The following is a 7,661-nucleotide window of genomic DNA, read 5'->3' on the forward strand; positions in this document are numbered from 1 at the left end:
CCTAAGGAGCCCGCCTGCCTGCCTGCCTGCCTGCCTGCCGGAACGAGTGAGCCATCCTCTAAAAGGAATGTACTAGAGCTCAGCACCCAGCACGGACATGCCACGGTGTCAGGCGCCCAATCGGACACTTTGCAGACGTTCTCAGTCACTGCAGAATGTGTGCTAGAAGCGGGAGATCAAACACTCGACAGAAGCAGACCCGAACCCACCAACAAGATGGTGTGGGCACAAAAGGAAGACAGTTATTCCACACGGGCTGCACGCGTGCAAGCATTTTTTTTTTTTTTTTTTTTTTTTTTTAACGATAAGGATTAGAAGAGAAATGGAAATTTTAGGGGTGCCCAGGTGGCTCAGTCAGTGAAGCGTCTGGCTCTTACCTTCAGCTCAGGTCATGATCTCCTGGTTCGTGGTTTAATCCCCATGTCGGGCTCTGTGCTGACGATGAAGAACCTGCTTGGGATTCTCTCTCTCCCTGCCCCTCCCTTGCTCACGCGCTCTCTCTCTCTCTCAAAATAACTAAATAAAAATTAATAAGCTAATAAATAAATAAACTGCAGCTGAGCCGCCACAGAAGAAGAGATCAGGCATAGAAACAGAACGCGCCTGAGACGGGGCACAAACAGGAGACAGCCCGACGTGCAGGAGCAGAGGCTCACGCCCGGGGCGTCCACACCAAACAGCCCAGAACACGAGAATCAGACCTGCGGAAGGCACGAGGTGGGGAAAGGAAGATACTGGGAAAAGAATAGCCGGAAAAATTTCAGGAAAACTGCAAATCCACAGGTCGGAGAAAGTCAACAAGCTGCAAACAGGACATGTAAACACACACACACACACACACACACACACACACACACCCCAAAGGTAAGCATAATCAAATCACAGAAAAGCAATGATGAAGATGAAAATCTTAATAGTAGCCAGGGGGAGAAAATGCATTTTCATTTATGTAGGAAAAAAAAATGTGTATTAGTGAAGAAATGGAAACCACACAAATAACACGGAAAAGAGAAAATCCAAAGACTTCTTGAACAGTAACAGTTGTCCACTGGAGTGAAAACAGACTCCAAAGAGAGGGACGTGAGGTCCGGAAGCAGCCGCCACCTCCGGGATCGTGATGGATCTTCAGTGGACTAGACTAAAGGAAAAAGCCAATCTCAAAAGCTTACACGCTGTGTGGTCTCATCTATATCAAGGGTTTTTTTTAATATTTATTTTTCAGAGACAGAGTGTGAGCAGGGGAGGGGCAGACAGAGAGGGAGTCACAGCATCCGAAGCAGGCTCCGGGCTCCGAGCTGTCAGCACAGACCCTGGCGCGGGGCTCGAACTCATGAACCGCGAGATCGTGACCTGAGCCAAAGTCGGACACTTAACCAACTGGGCCAGCTGGGCGCCCCCATCTATAACGAATTCTTGACACGAGCCGGCTACAGACACGGAGGACAGGTCTGTGGAGGCCAGCGGGCCGGGAGGGTGGCGAGCACGAGGGATCCATGTGATAAAAGCATCTGTACCTGGAGGACAGTGTTCACACAAATCCTTACGTGTGAAAACATCACACAGAACTCCCACCACACACAAATGAGCGCGTGTAAAACCCAGGACGTGTGAGTAAGAACGAGACTGTGTGCACGTCAACTTCCTGGTTGATACTCTGCTGTAATTTCCCAGTAAGTCACCCCTGCAGAAAGCAGGGGAAGAATATGGGACCTCCTGGTAGTAATCTGACAAATGCATGTTAATGCACCATTATCTCAAAATAAAGAGTGTTTAAAATTGAGGTGAGATACAGATTCTTTTTTTTAGAAGAAGGACTCTTCACCAGGTGACCTATGGTAATGTGAAATGTTGCAAGAAGCTCCCAAGAAAAATTCTACTCCATGGAAATCTGGAGCTACACGAAGGAAATGGCCAACGTGTAGGAAAAACCGAACTTTTTTCTCATTTTCAGTCTCTTGACAAGGCAGGGGATTCTAAACACTGCTGGCCTACAGAACTTCCTGCCACGGCAGAAACATTCTCCCCCTGTGCTGCCCAACACGGGGGACCCTGAGCACCAGGGACACGACCAGTGTGACTGACAAACTGAATTCTAATTCTTAATTTTAATGATTTCAACCTAAGAAGCCCCATGCCAGAGCGCCTGCTGTATGGGGACAGGACAGGTATGTAGCATAAATAATCACAAGGTACTACAGATTTCGAACATAAATGAACTAGATAAATGTGTGACTACTGGCCCAGCGCTCTCACTGGGCACCCACCGCGGTCCCCCCACCCCCACCCCACCCCCCCACCCCCACCCCACCCCCCCCCGCCGCCCGGAGCACAGCAGGGACACTGCACCCTGCACCTGCACAGGCCCAAACCACCTGAGGCACAGTCTGTGCTCGCAGTCTGTGCTGGCTCGGGCAGGGGAGGTCCCTGCCTGCCACCTGTCTAGGCAACACTCCCCTCCCCCACCCAGCAAGTCCCTGGACGCAGGCCCTCGGCTCGGCTGGGCCACGCTGGCTTTCAGCAGGCCTGAGGTCACCTCCTGGGGGAGCCCAGTAGGCAGAGCAGAGTGCATCCAAAGGCAGGCAGCGTGACAAGGGGAACTGCCTATGCAAACACTCATCACTAAACATGAGAAAAGATCTGCAGTTAACTAACAAACCCAAGAGCAAAACAAAACCGGATGTTAAACAGCTATTCAATTCATCCCACAGAAAGCTGGGAAAGAGACAACAGGGAACAAGACACGTGGGACAGGCAGAAAAGGAGCCACAGGATGACGCAGCCCCAAGCAGCCCCAAGGCACTGAAGGTAAACTGACAGAAACGACCTGTGTCCCCCCCGGGGCACCACACGAGCTAGAGAGTGAACTGTACCCCGATTTCTCAAGTTAGGATTAAAGCAGGATTACAGCAGAAAGTAACACGGTTCAGGAGCAATTATACAGACCACATGGTGAAATTTTTGCTGAACTGGGTGAAATAGACTACATCCTCAAAATTAATTTCACGTGCTTTTTAGAAACCTTTCAAAGTGACTTACCGGAAATTTCTAAATTACTTATGTGGCTCAAATTGTACTTCCACTGACATCCGGTATTTTGGACATAAAAACATGTCTGCAACAAACCCACTTTTTTTTTTTTTTTTAAGATCTTAATTTTTAAGTAATTTCTACACCCAACGCAAGGCCCGAAGTCACAACCCCGAGATCAGGAGTCACACGCTTTACCAACTGAGCCAGCCAGATGCGCCAACAAACCCCCTTTAAATATAAATCCACGCGGGGCACCTGGGTGGCTCAGTCGGTTAAAGCGGCCGACTTCAGCTCAAGTCATGATCTCACGGTCCGTGAGGGCTGTGAGTTCGAGCCCCGCGTCGGGCTCTGTGCTGACCGCTCAGAGCCTGGAGCCTGTTTCAGATTCTGGGTCTCCCTCTCTCTGACCCTCCCCCGTTCATGCTCTGTCTCTCTCTGTCTCAAAAATAAATAATGTTATAAAAAAAAATTTATAAATATAAATCCACGCATCTGCAAAAAGCAAAGGGGTCCCGCTAACACTTGTGAAAAAACGCAGCGTCTGTGTTAGCAGTGATCAACCACACCTGAGAACAAAGACAGACCTAGGGATGAAAAGGGACATTTCATGATCAGGAACAGGTCACTGATTCACCAAGATGACAGACATCACATCACATCCTCGGTGTAGATGCACCTAATGTCACAGTTTTTAAACATGTGAGGCAAAAACCAGGACAACAGAAAATCAGGCAAGCCCACGCTTATATTTAAAACATCGGAGGGGCGCCTGGGTGGCGCAGTCGGTTAAGCGTCCGACTTCAGCCAGGTCACGATCTCGCAGTCCGTGAGTTCGAGCCCCGCGTCAGGCTCTGGGCTGATGGCTCAGAGCCTGGAGCCTGTTTCCGCTTCTGTGCCTCCCTCTCTCTCTGCCCCTCCCCCGTTCATGCTCTGTCTCTCTCTGTCCCAAAAAAAAAAAAAAAAAAAAAAAAAAAAAACGTTGAAAAAAAAAACATCGGGGCGCCTGGGTGGCTCAGTTAAGCGTCCGACTTCAGCTCAGGTCATGATCTTGCGGATCGTGAGTTCGAGCCCCGCGTCGGGCTCTGTGCTGACAGCTGGGAGCCTGGAGCCTGCTTCGGATTCTGTGTCTCCCTCTCTCTCTGCCCCTAACCCACTCACATTCTGTCTCTGTCTCAAAAATAAACACACGTTTAAAAATAATAATAATAAAGTAAAATAAAACAAAATACTGATTTCAGGGGCACCTTGGTGGCTCAGTCGGTTAAGCATGTGACTTGGGTTCAGGTCATAATCTCACGGTCTGTGAGTTTGAGCCTCGTGTCAGGCTCTGTGCTGACAGCTTGGAGCCCGGAGCCTGCTTCGGATTCTGTGTCTCCCTCCCTCCCCTGCTTATGAGCGCGCTCTCTCGCTCTCTCTCTCTCTCTCAAAAATAAACATTAAAAAAAATTATAAATAAGTTCATTTAAATAAATGCTGATTTCAGGGGCGCATGGGTGGCTGTTGGTTGAGTGTCTGACTCTTGATTTTTGGCTCAGATCATGATCTCACGGTCCGCGGGGTGAGCCCCGCTTCGGGCTCTGCATTGACTTCAGAGCCTGCTTGAGACCCTCTTTCTCCCTGTCTCTCTGCCCCTCCCCGGCTCATGTGTGTGTTTTCTCTCTCAAAAATAAACATTCAAAAAGAATAAAAAGTTAGGAAGACAATACTGACTTCAGAATCAATACAAGTACACAGTGTTCTTCCCGTTGAGGACGACCAAGACTGTCACCAGCTAGGTCTGAGCACCACTAACAGAGTGGCCTCCAGCTGCCACAAGAACTACAAGAACACACGTTCCGGTCAAGTGCGGTGACATACCAGCCTCGAGGAATCTAAAAGGAAGGAAGTCAAAGTATACTCAGACCACAGGGAATTAAAACAAGAAATCCATAACAACAACGAAAAAAAAATCTAGGAAAAAAAAAAGCAAACGTTTGAAAATTACACCACACTTCCAAATAACCAGGATCAAAACAAAAATCACAAGGGAAATTAGAAAAACTGCGTGTCAACACGTAAGGCTTCAGGCACTGCTGCTGTAGGAAAACTCGACAGTGCCCTACATCAGTGTCAGGGGGGGAGCCCTTCCGGAACGGCCAGCCGGTGCTGTTTATCGGCAAGAGGCCTCAGCTCCTCGGCAGGTCGCCCTCTTCACAGGCTGCTCGGCTGCCCTCACCCCTGGCGGCTGGCCGCCCCCACAGTGGCTGATCCAGCTGTTCCTTTAAGGTGACCTTGCCGAGAACAAGATCAAATGTAAGTCTGGACACTGGGTGGGCGGCTTTCTCAGCTGCCGCACACCAGCCCGTAACTTGCCTTTGTGAAATTAAACGTCATCACAACCGAAACGCTGAGTCTGGAGGATGCACCGAATGTTCCGGTCTACAGCGGGAGGGTGGCATGAACAACGCCAGGCCGACAGCACCATCTAAACGGAACACAGGGGAAACCACGGGCCAGCAGTCCTGAGTACACATTTAACAGAACCGTTGGCACATTCCCAGAGACAAGGACCACAACGTTCATCGTGGCCGGTATGCGAACTAGTCAAAAGGCCCCTGACGGAACGGACGTGCCGCGGTATCTTCACACGTGGGCGCAGCACGTAACAAGGAGAACGAACCACCTACGATCCCGTGTCACGATGCGGATGAATCTCAGGGGGAGAGGGGAGCTCAAGGGGCCTGAAGCCACTAAAGGCAAAGTGTCGGTGGGCCTGGCCTCGGGGTGGGGGGGGATGCCTCCCCATTGTTTCTGTGGACATGTCACACACGTGCACTCAGCTGGTGACTCTCTAGTGGGCCCACTGGACGTGCCCCTTCCAGCCGTACTCAAAATGCAGACAGACCAAGAAAGCAGTAAGGATTAAGAAATACGTCAACTGAGCATCTAATTCTTGATTTCAGCTCAGGTCATGATCCCAGGGTCATGAGATCAAGCTCCCCCAGCAGCCTCCTTGCATGGAGCCTGCCTGGGTTTCTGTCTCTCCCCCTCTCTCTGCCCCTCCCCCACACTTGCACACTCTTGCTCTCAAAATACAACAACAAAAAAAGACCACCCATCTTCTTAAATCAATAAATGACCTGGGGGCGCCTGGTGGTCTCCACCGGTGGAGGACGTGACTCTTGATCTCAGGGTGGTGAGTTCAAGAAGCGCGAACACTGGGTGTAGAGATCGCTTGAAAATAAAACAAGTTGGAACAAAGCCAAGAACTCTCCTCCCCCCAAAAGGTGAAACATACAAACAGGAAGAAAAAATGGAAAGTAGAAAATAAAACCAACGGGGTGCGTAAGGAGCTAATCCTCAGCTCCCACGGCAGGCCAAGAGGCGGAAACGCAGAGGCCGGCTTTGTGAGGCAGCTGGCGGCGGACCCGGCTGCCCAGCGAGGCCGTCGTGGGAGAAAGTGAGCACGAGACAGAAAACCCTTCCGACACAGCACGTGGCCATCACGGGTGTGCGTTCCGACCTACCAACCGAGAAAGAAAGGCCTGGGGCAGCCGGGGGCCTGTGGGTCAGGGTCCCCACGGGAACACGGCTCACACCCACCTCTGGGAAGGCCTGGATGGAGGGCCTCACTTAGGAGACAGGGACAGGGTTTCAGGACCGGGAGGCCACTTGGGTCCCAAAGGGGTGCAGCCCCACAGGAGGCAGCTGCAGCAGAGGAGAAGGGTGCTGGGTCTCCTCTCCCCCCCCCCCAGCCCCGCCCACCGCCGGAGCCCGAGTCCGCGTGTGCTGGGGCAGGAGGAGGGGGACGAAAGCACCCATGTGGACGGAGCACGACCCGCCGACTGCGTTATTATTGTCGGCAGCGTGGTGGTTCTTGGAGGATGTGGACGTACGAAGGGAAATACAAGCAGTGAGCGCAACGCGGCCGCTGGGAGAAGGAATGAGGAACGGGGCTGAAGGGCGGGTCTCTGTCACTGTCGGCTGGTCAGCAGAGTTTGGTCTTGGCCGTGTGCACCTGGGACTGTGAGAATAACGGGAGAGATTTGAAAGCGAGCACCGGAGAGGCAGTGATGGCAGCGGCCGCCCTGCGGTCCGTTCTGATCCTGACGGGCGGCTCGGCACCACCTCCCAGGCAGGTGCCAGAGAGCCCCGCGCACACAGCCCTCAGCTCCGCCCCCGCCGCCCTGTTTCAGGCACCTGCCCATGAACACAGCGAACGTTCCGCGAGAAAGCAAGCCCACGTGAACACAGAAGAACAGGGTTTGGCTTTGTTTTTAAAGATGGTAACCAGTTAGTTTTAAAACTATACAGGTTTAAAAGGCATTTTATTTTTTTTATTTTTTTTTTTAAATTTTTTTTTTTTTCAACGTTTTTTATTTATTTTTGGGACAGAGAGAGACAGAGCATGAGCGGGGGAGGGGCAGAGAGAGAGGGAGACACAGAATCGGAAACGGGCTCCAGGCTCCGGGCCATCAGCCCAGAGCCTGACGCGGGGCTCGAACTCACAGACCGTGAGATCGTGACCTGGCTGAAGTCGGACGCTTAACCGACTGCGCCACCCAGGCGCCCCTAAAAGGCATTTTAAAGAGAGATCGACAAACTTCCCCCTAAGAGCCAGATGATAAATACCTCAGACTGCACCGGCCATC

The sequence above is a fragment of the Neofelis nebulosa genome, chromosome 5 (genome assembly GCF_028018385.1).
Source record: "Neofelis nebulosa isolate mNeoNeb1 chromosome 5, mNeoNeb1.pri, whole genome shotgun sequence".
Lineage (NCBI taxonomy): Eukaryota > Metazoa > Chordata > Mammalia > Carnivora > Felidae > Neofelis > Neofelis nebulosa.